Genomic DNA, 14434 nt, shown 5'->3' on the forward strand with positions numbered 1-14434 from the left:
TTTAGAGGAAGCAGAACAGCCTGTGTCCCCATCTCACTCCTATCCAGGCTTCAGTTCTGCATCTCAGATGCACTCAGGAAAATTAGTTTGTGCAGGAGGGCACCTTGGATGTGCAGCCTCAAGTGACATGAGGAATGCTGGGGTTGACACAGGAGGGTCAAGTCAGTCACCAGAGAACTGGACATAATGACTACTCACTGTTCAAATCATTGTTGGTATAACTGGCCAGGATTCCATGAAGTTCATTCCTCTCATTGGTCATCATTTGAAGCATCAGTTTATTGTCCTTGTTCATCTGCTGCTCCTGCTCAGTAAGGGAGGTTGAGGTTGATGCCTTTCCAGTACTCCCTGTAGGTAGATAAACATCAGTGAATTTGTCCAGTTAGATGGTACAGGGCATGAGAGATCATCTTGAGTACCAAGAAGAGGCCTGAGGAAGAGGGAATGCATGCAACCCACTAAAGACCCCAAACAGCAGAACAACTACCCTCAAGTTGGGACCCATAAACTATGTTTCCTTTTTCAATCATTGTGGCTAGATATGTGCATCAATGCTGGGGAATATTGTTTTCAGGTGTGTGACTTTTGGTTCGGATGCATTTGTTTAATTCTGTGAAGCTATGATGCTGTGTCTGTCTAAAATACCTGATGCTTCTAGTAAAAAGATAAAGGGCCAATGGCGAGACAGGAGCAGGGATAGATAGGTGGGGCTAGCAGGCAGAGAGTGTAAATAGAAGGAGAAATCTGAGAGAAGAAAAAGGAGCCCAGAAACAAGAGGGGAGGATTCAAGGGACCAGCCACCAACTCACCCAGCAGCCACGGAACAAGTGTGAACGTAAGATTTTTTTTTGATATTTTTGAGACAGTGTTTCTCCATAGGTTTTTTTGGAGCCTGTCCTATTATGGGGAATCTCAGCCAATCACATTCTGCTTAAGGTGTGTCCCCCTGGGGCTACACAAAACAAATAAAAGATCAAAGTGCCTTGCCACTTCCTCTCTTTGGTTCCTTGCTCATCTGGTGTTCGTGGGATCCTTGGTCATGTAAGTTTTCCACTTTTCTTAAAAGCTAAATCTCTTTTATGTTGAGTTGGCCTGGTTAATTATCGATTGACCACACCCCTTCATTGTCCTGTACAAGCGCTTGTAGACCAGGCTGGCCTTGAAGTCACAGTAATCAGCCTGCCTCTGCCTCCCGAGTGCTGGGATTAACAGGGTTAATGGCATACACCACCACCACCCAGCTCAAAAATAAGATTTACAGAAGAGAAAGATAAAAGCCCAGAGGCAAAAGGCAGTTGGGATAATTTAAGTCAAGAAAAGATGATAAGAAACAAGTTAAGCTAAGACCAGACATTCATAACAAAAGAATAAGCCTTTGTGTGTGATTTATTTGGAAGCTTGGTGACAGGACTCCAAGAAAGTCAAAAGAGTAAAGTATCCAACAATACATCAGTCCTTATTATAGCCCCACTGGCCCTGGCAGATATAAGCTAGCTCAGTCATGCTGGTTTGAAAATGTCAGCTCATGTTTGATGAGAAGTAGGAAGGTTCTGGAGTCCCTGTTGCTTTACACCTCTCAGGCCAGCTAACTTGTGTCTAAGACTAACAGCAACTGAATGTCTCAGACCTGAGTGCGGGGGTTGGGGAGTTTCCCTCCCTGATATGCACATCAGATACCCATGGAACCTACAAAAATCCACTGAGGCTGAGGTGCAGAAAACCCAACCTTGACAACGCATCAGTGACACCGTCTCCTGGTGGCATTCTTTCCCACTCAGAATTATATTAAGGAGGGTTCAGTACAGCAGCTGCAGCCTTGACCATTCCTCACTCTCTGCCAAACTAACCATCAGAAATCTTCCAATTTTAGGAATTGCTCTTTAGGAATTCAGAGAAGCAGCATAGGCCCATTGCTTCAGATGGTCCCATTTACCAAACCCCATTTCTAGAAGGTCCAATTTGAGTCTCACCATCTTAGAAAACCAAAGATCTCTCTGCCAAGGAGTGTGCTTAGTCTTGCCAACATGTCTCTTGGTGAACTATATAAACAATGAATGCCTCAAGGGCATATGGCATTGCCATGACACTGGTTAACTCATAGAAGATGTCAAGGGCTCTCCAGGATACAATAGAATGGTTAGATAGGGGATTGCTGACCTCATATGCTACAGATATCACACCTCTGACAACTGCTTCACCCAAAAGTGACCTGAAACTAAGGTGTCATTTTCAAGAGCCACTCTGCGACCACAGGGGAAGCCTTTAGGCACATTGTTCTTCTAAAGACAGACATCTAGCCCTCTGTTTCATTAGAAACCTTTTATGTGAGAAGCTGAAAGCTCACTTTGCAAAGAGTGCCCAGGGTTGGGTTCCCCCCCCTTTTTTCCAAGCCAGTCTCCAGACTTTCTTCACCAAACACCAAGCATGTTCCTTGCAACTTAGGACTGATGACTCTGTTGAGTAATCTGTGTTATTTTAGATGGTGAAACTCTAATCAAATAAATAAGATTATCAAATTTATTTCTAAATAGAGTCTTATAGAGACCAACAAGTTGAGGATACTGGAATTTAGGAGCAAGGCATATGCCTAAACTGTTAAAAAAAACTCTTTAGAACTTATAGGACAGTTTGGGGGTGTAAAGAAATCAGAAGAGGGAGGGGATATAGATAAAGAGGGGGAAGAGAATAGAGATTCTCTCATTCTCTTCATGTATGCTTGCATACATGAATCCAGAGATGAGGGCAGTGTTCTAGATAAAAAAAATATGAAGAATTGCCTGAAGATACCAGTGATTAGAAAGAGGCCTGGAGTCAGCTGTATACTTGAAACTTCAGAGAGTTTAGCCTTTCCAACAACTAATTGTGAGACATCACACTTATGAGCAGATACACAGCCCAGGAGATATAGTTATATACCTAGAAACATGTGCACAAAAAACACTTCTGCATGTGCCTGTCCCTCATCTTACTGATGTCCCATACCAGAAGAGGCCCCATGGCAAATGCCCTGAGATCCAGCTGATAGGGGACAGCACCTGCCCTCCACAATGTTCATCTCAGCCCACCTTTAGCACTTGGATGTGTTCAGAAATGAATTGAGAGATTAGAATTTGCATAGCTGACTCAGAGTTCAAGCTTGAGACTTCCCCTCTGTGATTCTCAGCTTTACCATTTGCTACAGCTCTGGAGGCAAGTTATTAACTGGTCAACTGATTTCTTCTCCCTCCTTTCACATGCTTCAGGTGACCCAGGAAACAGCCTCCTCAGGTCTACTTATAGCTGCATAGAGTACAGTTTAGCTTCCGAACCCTCAAGTCTGACCTCAGAAGCATTGAGAATAATGGCAGAGTTCAACATGCCTAGTTTCTGAGACACAGGCTGGCCTGCAATGTGGAGTGTAGTCAGTCTTGCATTTCCTTGTTTCAGTTTCCTAAGTGTTGAGATCACAGGTATGCATTACTATGGCAGCTCCTTTTTTTGTATTCCTAAATGTTCAAATCTCCAGAAAGATCCAAAATCTAAAATGCTTGTGATCCCAGGCATCTTTCACGGGGTATTATTGACTTTGGAAATCCAGAAGCCATTGTTTTTTGAGTGTCTGCTTCATTCCAATCCTGAGGCCCAGATCTAAAAAGCAATGTGTGTGAGATAGAGTGTTCCATGGTGTGATGTCTCCAGACAATAGAGCTGACTCAGACTTCACTGTTTGGCAGATGAAACAAACTTAGAGCTTGACACTATGTCACTTATAATGACATATATGTCATTATGACATATGTCACTTATAATGACTACCATCACTGTGTCCTTGGATGGCTCCTATCACAAGTCCTTAATCTGATCTTTTTTTCCTAGTCTATAAATCAACCGCCTTTCAAAGCAGATTGAAAGCCTCAGTTACTCTGAGGTATGAGGTATATGTCATTATGACACTATGTCACTTATAATGACTACCATCACTGTGTCCTTGGATGGCTCCTATCACAAGTCCTTAATCTGATTTTTTTTTCCTAGTCTATAAATCAACTGCCTTTCAAAGCAGATTGGGAGCCTCAGTTACTCTGAGGTAGGAGGGGTAGAAGCCTAAGACCATAGGGAGACACTGTTTGCTTTGTTTCTTTGGTTGGTTGATTGAGTTTGTTTCTTTCTTGAGATGTTGGATGATTTTCTTCCCTCTATGGGGCCCTGAGACTGCCATAATACTCAGTTGTCTCACCAATTTAAAAAGCAGCAGGCAGGACATTGATGCCTTCCAGATGGCTCTGCTCCTGGGGCCCAGTGACCTGTGGACTGTGCAACTTCTGGAAAGGTCCACAGAGATATCTGTTCTGTGCATGGAACCTGACTGCTTCCTAGTGTTCTTTGACTTTTGCAGCCCATGAGACACAGGAAATGTTCTGGAACCTGGGTATTCACAAGGCCTGTGCCATACCTCCCATCTGCAGCCAGAGCCTACCTGCTTGTCATATGTCTGACCTCTGCCACTGTAAACAACATTGGCACCTACAGATACCACTGCATGGGACCTTGCTCCTCCCAGATGCTCCATTAATCCCCACAATGTCCCTATCTGGTGCAAGTGGCACTCTAGCTCCTTCCCACTTTTATGGTGTCTTGGGATCTGACCCTCTTTCTTTGGCTACTCTTATGTCCACACTGGATGCTCTGTTACCAAACTAGCCTAGCTGGCCTGTGCCTCACATTTTCCTCACATTGGTCCTATCACATTGTTCCTTGTATTCCTGGATCCTTCCACTTGTGTCTGGCTCTGGAATATTCCATGCTTCCCCACCTCTCCATCTCAAAAACATATCATGACATGTGGATTTGTGGGTCACTCCAGTCTTCAGATATTTAAGACAAGTCCTTTTTTTATTATAGTGGATGGTTTTCCTGATACTGGGGGACCTAGAGCAATTCTGAGGGTCCTGCTTCATGCATGCCAGTAGCATTCCATCCAAGTACTTACAGCCAAAAATGGTGCTGAGCATATCAGTCCTGTTCAGGGTGCCTAATGACTGTGTGACTTTGAGAATATGCCTTTGCATGACACCCCAGGTGATTAGTGTCATTCACCTCCCTCGTGGCCATGTTCTCATGATAGTAGCTCAATACCAGACACTGGCGATACCGGAGAGGTGTTAATTGATTGGAAAGAAAGTTGTATGAGACACAAGCCTGTCATTCCAGTGTTGGGGTTAACAACATAGGATAATCAGGAGTTCCAGAACAACCTGGACTACAGAAACTCTGGTTCAAAAAAGACAGGCAGACCAGCATAGGGGCTCAGTTGGTGGAGGACTTTCCCAGGGTAGACTCCATTTCAGCACCATATAAACATGCCTTGACATGCAGGCAGAAAGAAAGGCTAGCCTTAGCTGCATGATGAGTTGAAGGCCAGACTGAGCTTTTCACTCACATCCTGCTAGATTAGGGTTCCTTAGGCAATGAACGATAGTGTGGGTCTTTTCCACTTCCACCTCAAATAGCATTCATTTTACCTGAGTTTGACCAGCTTTTGCTGAATTCTGCTGTTCCCAGATTCTAGCACATACTCTGAGGCTAACCCTGTCCCCAAGAACAGGATGGTGGTAAGGTCCTTCCAGCAAGACTCATTTTTGACATTTCTGGACTCGAACCTGGGGTATTCAGCACGCATATGGCACTGAACTACATAACCTCAGACTTGTATACTTCCCTTCTGAACCTCAGTTTCTCCTTCTGTTTTCCTCTTCCTCTTCTCCCCACCCTTTTCAGAAAACTTTGTGTATGTGCATGTGGAGGAGAGGTCTATGTCATGTCTCCTATAGCACTCTACACCTTATTTTGGAGACAGGATCCCTCTCTGAACCTGGAGTTCACTGATGGGTTATGTGCACTGACTAGTGAACCCCGAGGACCCTCTTTTCTTTGCTTGTCAGCTGGGGTTTACAAGTATGCTCTGCTGTGCCCAGGTTTTATACATGGATGCTGGCGATTTGAACTCAGGTCATCATACTTGCACAGTAATATCTCCAAAGCAACCCTCTCCCCACCAATTTTGTGAACTGTTTCTCATCACATAATCCACGCTACCCTAGAAATGGCAATCTTCCTGCCTCAGCCTCCAAGTCATGGAATGACAGGCCTGCCTACTCCCTTTTCCAAACAGTTGATACCCATGGAAAATTGTCTGTAACAAATCCCATAGTGTCTTAGATACCAAGGAAACCAAGGTAGTGTGGGGGTCCTCTGCAGATGCCTGGCCACCTTCCTCTAAAATCACACCTGAAGCATCGAGGACAGGTAACAAGTGACTCCAAGGGTCTGCAGACCATGCCTTACAGCAGGCATTCAGTATCAAATCTATGGAAGGGGTAGAGTCCCTTTAGCTATCTGACCCCCAGATTCACATGGATGTCTTATTTCTGGACCTCACTTTAGTCCAAACCATGCAAGGAGATGGGATAATAAAAGGGTGGGCCTAAGAGGACTTGGAGTAGTCTGGGAAGCAATAATTATTTTCTATTTATTATGTGTGCCTGTGTGTGTAGAGGTGAGAGGTCAACTTCCTGAGGTTTGGTCTTTTGGACGTGTCTCAGAGATCAAACTCAGGTCACTGGTGGTGTTTTGACTGAGTCCTAGGATCCCCCAAGAAAAGACCACAAAGACACACTTTTGAGTGCAAAAGCAAGGTTTCATTTATTAATAATAATAATAATTATGTACAGGCTAGCACAGGTCCTCTGCCTCACAGTATGACAAAGCAGATGGAGGGAGAAGGACCCTGTCTACTATTGTAAGGGGTTCATAAAGACAAAACTACAAAATAATCACAAGATTACAATATCAAAATACAAAATTACATATCCTATATCATAATTGGCTAAAGATCAGGTAAAAATCAGATCTCTTAGTTTTTGATAGGCTGTTATTATCTAAGGGTATAGCAACACCTCCTGATTACATCTTCCAGACATTTTCTGACCCTTTGCTAACTGCAGGGGCTGTTTAAAATATTACCAAGCTGATAGGGGAAGTTGAGTAGTCAACATTCTCTGTATGATTACATGTGTGGGAATTGGCTACAGTCAGAAATTTTGTGTAACTTAGGTTTCTCCATTAGCTAATACTTTCTTTAAAGAGGGGTCCCATGGCCTTCAGATTACTCTGGGGGCTGGGTTGTAGTACAAGTTCCCAAAAGGGCCCAGCACAGAAATGGAATCTTTTCCAGTCTTTCAGTGGCAGGCAACTTTACCATCTTTTCACGCCCCAGTTGAGTATTAAGAGTCCCCACAAAAGCTCACCCATTGAAGATGTGGTCCTCAATGGAAGGGAGGAAGTTCAGCCATAGGAATATATACTTGAAAGCGGTTCTGAGACCACACATCTTCTCTTTTTCTTGGTTCCCACAGATGTTCAATCCCAGTACAGCTAGGAAAGAGACAGGTCCATGACCAAGACTGAAATTTCTGGGATCTTGAGACAGAGTCAGCTCCAGTCTGTAATGACACCATGTAAGGGTAAGGGTCTGTGTTCATTGACTGTGAGTGACAAGGGAGGGTCTTGCGGCCAGCACTGCACACCTATCATCCCACAGTTCTTGCTCTGCTTCTCTTCACCTCCTCTCACCTCATCTCATTTCTCCCAGCCTCACAACACCTGGACCATAAAACCTCTTTGGCCATGTCTGGGAGGCTACCATATAGCTCTGCTTTCTTGCAAAGAGGAGAAAATTAAAATTAAAAGCGGCTAGTCAGTTTCTGAAAATCTCACTGCTTCTTGTATATGACAGGGACCCTACCCAAGTCAAGTCCTCACATAGGTAGAATAGACTTTGCTACAACTCTGCAGAACTGGCCAAGGCCTATTGTGTCTAGTCCCACTAAGGAAGTGGTACCTGATGTTGATTCTGTACCAGGTCATCAACTTGGTGTTCCTGTGACTCAGCATGGACAGGGAGCTTGCATCACTCAGCCTGCACCCATATCATTCCCCAGCCCCAGTGATTTGATAAACATAGGAATGTAGAATGACATAGTCTCTCTTGTCTGAGAAATAACAAAAGCATAAGTTTGAGTGATTTTATGATAATTAAAAAAGGAACTCTCAAGCAGAAGGAAAAAAGGAGAAAAAGGTTGTATACTGATAAACTGATTTTTAAAAATTTACTGTGAGGTTTCTCAGCTACTTACAAGCATTCACCAGCAACTCACATGAGTTTCTCTGAAAGAGAAGCAGTCTGTTCCAACACTTCAATTCACTGCGTGAATTGAATGGAGTGTTGCGTCACTTTGTAAATGCTGTACTTTCAGAGAAAATCACTTTCCTTTGAAACTGCCTTAAGCTACTTACAAGCATTCACCAGCTACTCACATGAGTTTCTCTGAAAGAGAAGCTGTCTGTTCCAACACTTCAATTCACTGTGCGAAGTAAATGTGTTGTTGTTTCACTTTCTAAATGCTGTACTTTGAGAGATTATCACTCTTCTTTGAAAGTGCCTTAAGTTACTTACAAGCATTCACCAACAACTCTCATGCATTACTCTGAAACAGAAGCAGTCTGTTCCAACACTTCAATTCAATGTGCGAAGTGAATGGAGTGTTGCTTCACTTTCTAAATGCTGTTGTTACAGAGATAATCACTTTTTTTTGAAACTGCCTTAAGCTACCTACAATCCTTCAACAGCAACTCACATGCATTTCTCTGAAAGAGAAGCAGTCTGTTCCAACACTTCAATTCACTCTGCGAAGTGAATGGAGGGTTACTTCACATTCTAAATGCTGTACTTTCAGAGAAAACCACTTTCCTTTGAAACTGCCTTAAGCTACTTACAAGCATTCACCAGTAACTCACATGAGTTTCTCTGAAAGAGAAGCAGTCTGTTCCAACACTTCAATTCACTGTGCGAAGGGAATGGAGAGTTGTTTCACTTTCTAAATGCTGTACTTTCAGAGAAAATCACTTTCCTTTGAAAGTGCCTTAAGCTACTTACAAGCATTCACCAGCAACTCAGAATCATTTTTCTGAAAGAGAAGCAGTCTGTTCCAACCCTTCAATTCACTGTGCGAAGTGAATGGAGGGTTGCTTCACTTTTTAAATGCTGTACTTTCAGAGAAAATCACTTTCCTTTGAAAGTGCCTTAAGCTACTTACAAGCATTCACAAGCAACTCTCATGAGTTTCTCTGAAAGAAAAGCAGGCTGTTCCCACACTTCAATTCACTGTGCAAAGTGAATGGAGTGTTGATTCACTTTTTAAATGCTGTACTTTCAGAAAAAATCACTTTCCTTTGACACTGCCTTAAGCTACCTACAAGCATTCAACAGAATCACACAAGCATTTCTCTGAAAGAGAAGCAGTCTGTTCCAACACTTCAATTCACTGTGAGAAGTCAATGGAGTGTTACTTCACTTTCTAAATGCTGTAGTTACAGAGAAAACCACTTTCCTTTGAATGTGCCTTAAGTTACTTACAAGCATTCACAAGAAACTCACATGCGTTTCTCTGAAAGAGAAACAGTCTGTTCCAACACTTCAATTCACTGTGCAAAGTGAATGGAGTGTTACTTCACTTTCTAAATGCTGTACTTTCAGAGAAAATCACTTTCCTTTGAAACTGCCTGAAGCTACTTACAAGCATTCACAAGAAACTCACATCGTTTCTCTGAAAGAGAAGCAGTCTGGTCCAACACTTCAATTCACTGTGTGAAGTGAATGGAATGTTGATTCACTTTCGAACTTTTGTACTTTCAGAGAAAATCACTTTCCTTTGAAACTGCCTTAAGCTACTTACAAACATTCACCAGCAACTCACATGAGTTTCTCTGAAATAGAAGCAGTCTGTTCCAACACTTCAATTCAGTGTGCGAAGTGAATGGAGTGTTGCTTCACTTTCTACATGCTGTACTTTCAGAGAAAATCGCGTTCTTTGAAAGTGCTTTAAGCTACTTATAAGTATTCACCAGCAACTCACATGAGTTTCTCTGAAAGAGAGGCAGTCTGTTCCAACACTTCAATTCACTGTGCAAAGTGAATGGAGCGTTGCCTCACTTTCTAAATGCTGTACTTTAAGAGAAAATCACTTTCCATTGAAACTGCCTTGAGCTACTTATAAGCATTGACCAGCAACTCACATGAGTTTCTCTGAAAGAGAAGCAGTCTGTTCCAACACTTCAATTCACTGTGCGAGGTGAATGGAGTGTTGCTTCACTTTCTAAATGCTGTACTTTCTAAGAAAATCACTGTACTTTGAAACTGCCTTAAGCGACTTACAAGCATTCACCAGCATCTCCCATGCATTTCTCTGAAAGTGAGGCAGTCTGTTCCAACACTTCAATTCACTGTGCGAAGTGACTGGAGTGTTACTTCACTTTCTAAATGATGTACTTTCAGATAAAATCATTTTCCTTTGATACTGCCTTAAGCAACTTACAAGCATTCACAAGAAACTCACATGCGTTTCTCTGAAAGAGAAGCAGTCAGTTCCAACACTTCAATTCACTGTGCGAAGTGAATGGAGTGTTGCTTCACTTTCTAAATGCTGTAATTTCCGAGAAAATCACTTTCCAATGAAAGTGCCTTAAGCTATTTACAAGTATTCACCAGCAACTCACATGAGTTTCTCTGAAAGATAAGCAGTCTGTTCCAACACTTCAATTCACTGTGCGAAGTGAATGTGTTATTCTTTCACTTTCTAAATGCTGTACTTTCAGAGAAAACCAATTTCCTTTGAAACTGCCTAAAGCTACTTACAAGCATTCACCAGCAACTCACATACATTTCTCTGAAAGAGAAGCAGTCTGCTCCACACTTCAATTCACTGTGTGAAGTGAATGGAGTGTTGCTTCAGTTTCTAAATGCTGCACTTTCAGAGAAAATCACTTTCCTTTGAAACTGCCTTAAGCTACTTACAAGCATTCACCAGCAACTCACATGCATTTCTCTGAAAGAGAAGCAGTCTGTTCCAACACTTCAATTCACTGTTCGAAGTGAGTGGAGTGTTGCTTCACTTTCAAAATGCTGTACTTTCAGAGAAAATCAATTTCCTTTGAAACTGCCTTAAGCTACTTACAAGCATTCACCAGCAACTCACATGAGTTTATCTGAAAGAGAAGCAGTCTGTTCCAACACTTCAATTCACTGTGCGAAGTGAATGGAGTGTTGCTTCACTTTCTAAATGCTGTAATTTCAGAGAAAATCACTTTCTTTGAAAGTGCCTTAAGATAATTATAAGCATTCACAAAAAACTCACATGCATTTCTCTGAAAGAGAAGCAGTCTGTTCCAACACTTCAATTCACTGTGCGAAGTGAAAGGTGGGTTGCTTCACTTTCGAAATGCTGTACTTTCAGAGAAAATCACTTTCCTTTGAAACTGCCTTAAGCTACTTACAAACATTCACCAGCAACTCACATGAGTTTCTCTGAAAGATTGGCAGTCTGTTCCAACACTTCAATTCACTCTGCGAAGTGAATGGAGTGGAGTTTCACTTTTGAAATGCTGTAGTTACAGAGATAATCACTATCTTTGAAACTGCCTTAAGTTACATGCAAGCATTCACCAGCAAATCACATGCGTTTCTATGAAAGAGAAGCAGTCTGTTCCAACACTTCAATTCACTGTGAAAAGAGAGTGGAGTGTTGCTTCACTTTCTAAATGCTGTACTTTCAGAGAAAATCACTTTCCTTTGAAACTGCCTTAAGCTACTTACAAGCATTCATCAGCAACTCACATGAGTTTCTCTGAAAGAGAAGCAGTCTGCTCCAACACTTCAATACACCGTGCGAAGTGAATGGAGTGTTGCTACACTTTCTAAATGCTGTACATTCAGAGAAAAGCACTTTCCATTGAAAGTGCCTTAAGCTACTTACAAGCATTCATCAGCACCTCACATGAGATTCTCTGAAAGAGAAGCAGTCTGTTCCAACACTTCAATTCCTGTGTGAACTGTATGGAGTGTTGCTTCACTTTCGAAATGCTGTAGTTACAGAGATAATCACTTTCCTTTGAAAGTGCCTTAAGCTACTTCCAAACATTCACCAGCAACTCACATGAGTTTATCTGAAAGAGAAGCAGTCTGTTCCAACACTTCAATTCACTGTGCGAAGAGAATGGAGTGTTGCTTCACTTTCTAAATGCTGTACTTTCAGAGAAAATCACTTTCCTTTGAAAGTGCCTTAAGCTACTTACAAGCATTCACGAGCAACTCAGAATCATTTTTCTGAAAGAGAAGCAGTCTGTTCCAACACTTCAATTCACTGTGCGAAGTGAATGGAGGGTTGCTTCACTTTCAAAATGCTGTATTTTCAGAGAAAATCACTTTCCTTTGAAACTGCCTTAAGCTACATACAAGCATTCACCAGTAACTCACATGCATTTCTGTGAAAGAGAAGCAATCTGTTCCAACACTTCAATTTACTGTGCGAAGTGAATGGAGTGTTGCTTCACTTTCTAAATGATGTACATTCAGAGAAAAGCACTTTCCTTTGAAAGCGCCTTAAGCTACTTACAAGCATTAACCACCAACTCACATGAGTTTCTCTGAAAGAGAGGCAGTCTGTTCCAACACTTCAATTCACTGTGCGAAGTGACTGGAGTGTTACTTCACTTTCTAAATGCTGTATTTTCAGAGAAAATCACTTTCCTTTGGAACTGCCTTAAGCTACTTACAAGCATTCACTAGCAACTCACATGAGTTTCTCTGAAAGAGAAGCAGTCTGTTCCAACACTTCAATTCACTGTGTGAAGTGAATGGAGTGTTTCCTTACATTCTAAATGCTGTACTGTGAGAGAAAATCACTTTCCTTTCAAAGTACCTTAAGCTACTTACAAGCATTCACCAGCAACTCACATGAGTTTCTCTGAAAGAGAAGCAGTCTCTTCCAACACTTCAATTCACTGGGCGAAGTGAATGTGTTGTTGTTTAACTTTCTAAATGCTGTACTTTCAGAGAAAATCACTCTTCTTTGAAAGTGCCTTAAGCTACTTACAAGCATTAAAAAAAAAACTCTCATGCATTACTCTGAAAGAGAAGCAGTCTGTTCCAACACTTCAATTCACTGTGCGAAGTGAATGGAGTGTTGCTTCACTTTCTAAATGCTGTACTTTCAAAGAAAATCACTGTCCTTTGAAACTGCCTTAAGCTACTTACAAGCATTCACCAGCAACTCACATGCATTTCTCTGAAAGAGAAGCAGTCTGTTCCAACACTTCAATTCACTGTTCGAAGTGAGTGGAGTGTTGCTTCACTTTCAAAATGCTGTACTTTCAGAGAAAATCAATTTCCTTTGAAACTGCCTTAAGCTACTTACAAGCATTCAACAGGAACTCACATGCATTTCTCTGAAAGAGAAGCAGTCTGTTCCAACACTTCAATTCACTGTGCGAAGTGAATGGAGTGTTGCTTCACTTTCTAAATGCTGTAATTTCAGAGAAAATCACTTTCTTTGAAAGTGCCTTAAGATAATTATAAGCATTCACAAAAAACTCACATGCATTTCTCTGAAAGAGAAGCAGTCTGTTCCAACACTTCAATTCACTGTGCGAAGTGAAAGGTGGGTTGCTTCACTTTCGAAATGCTGTACTTTCAGAGAAAATCACTTTCCTTTGAAACTGCCTTAAGCTACTTACAAACATTCACCAGCAACTCACATGAGTTTCTCTGAAAGATTAGCAGTCTGTTCCAACACTTCAATTCACTCTGCGAAGTGAATGGAGTGGAGTTTCACTTTTGAAATGCTGTAGTTACAGAGATAATCACTATCTTTGAAACTGCCTTAAGTTACATGCAAGCATTCACCAGCAAATCACATGCGTTTCTATGAAAGAGAAGCAGTCTGTTCCAACACTTCAATTCACTGTGAAAAGTGAGTGGAGTGTTGCTTCACTTTCAAAATGATGTACTTTCAGAGAAAATCACTTTCCTTTGAAACTGCCTCAAGCTATTTACAAGCATTCAACAGGAACTCACATGCATTTCTCTGAAAGAGAAGCAATCTGTTCCAACACTTCAATTCACTGTGCGAAGTGAATGGAGTGTTGCTTCACTTTCTAAATGCTGTACTCTCAGAGAAAATCACTTTCTTTGAAAGTGCCTTAAGCTATTTACAGGCATTCACCAACTCCTCAAATGAGATTCTTTGAAAGAGAAGCAGTCTGCCCCAACACTTCAATTCACTGTGCGAAGTGAATGGAGTGTAGCTTCACTTTCGAAATGCTGTAATTTCAGAGAAAATCACTTTCTTTGAAAGTGCCTTAAGCTACTTACTAGCATTCACCAGCAACTCACATGAGTTTCTCTGAAAGAGAAGCAGTCTGTTCCAACATTTCAATTCACTGTGCAAAGTGAATGGAGTGTTGCTTCACTTTCTAAATGCTGTACTTTCAGAGAAAATCACTTTCCTTTAAAGTGCCTTAAGCTACTACAAGCATTCACCAGCAACTCACAATTATTTCT

General features: G+C 41.7%; 1 protein-coding gene across 1 annotated transcript in view; it reads right to left on the reverse strand.

Annotated features, from left to right (window-relative positions):
* Window positions 1–14434, reverse strand: part of LOC148117067 (uncharacterized) — a 477886-nt gene that overhangs the window by 89870 nt on the left and 373582 nt on the right. The gene's annotated exons all lie outside the window — the stretch shown is intronic.

Source organism: Myodes glareolus, unplaced genomic scaffold (genome assembly GCF_982192425.1).
Source record: "Myodes glareolus unplaced genomic scaffold, mMyoGla1.1 HAP1_SCAFFOLD_83, whole genome shotgun sequence".
Classification (NCBI taxonomy): Eukaryota; Metazoa; Chordata; class Mammalia; order Rodentia; family Cricetidae; genus Myodes; species Myodes glareolus.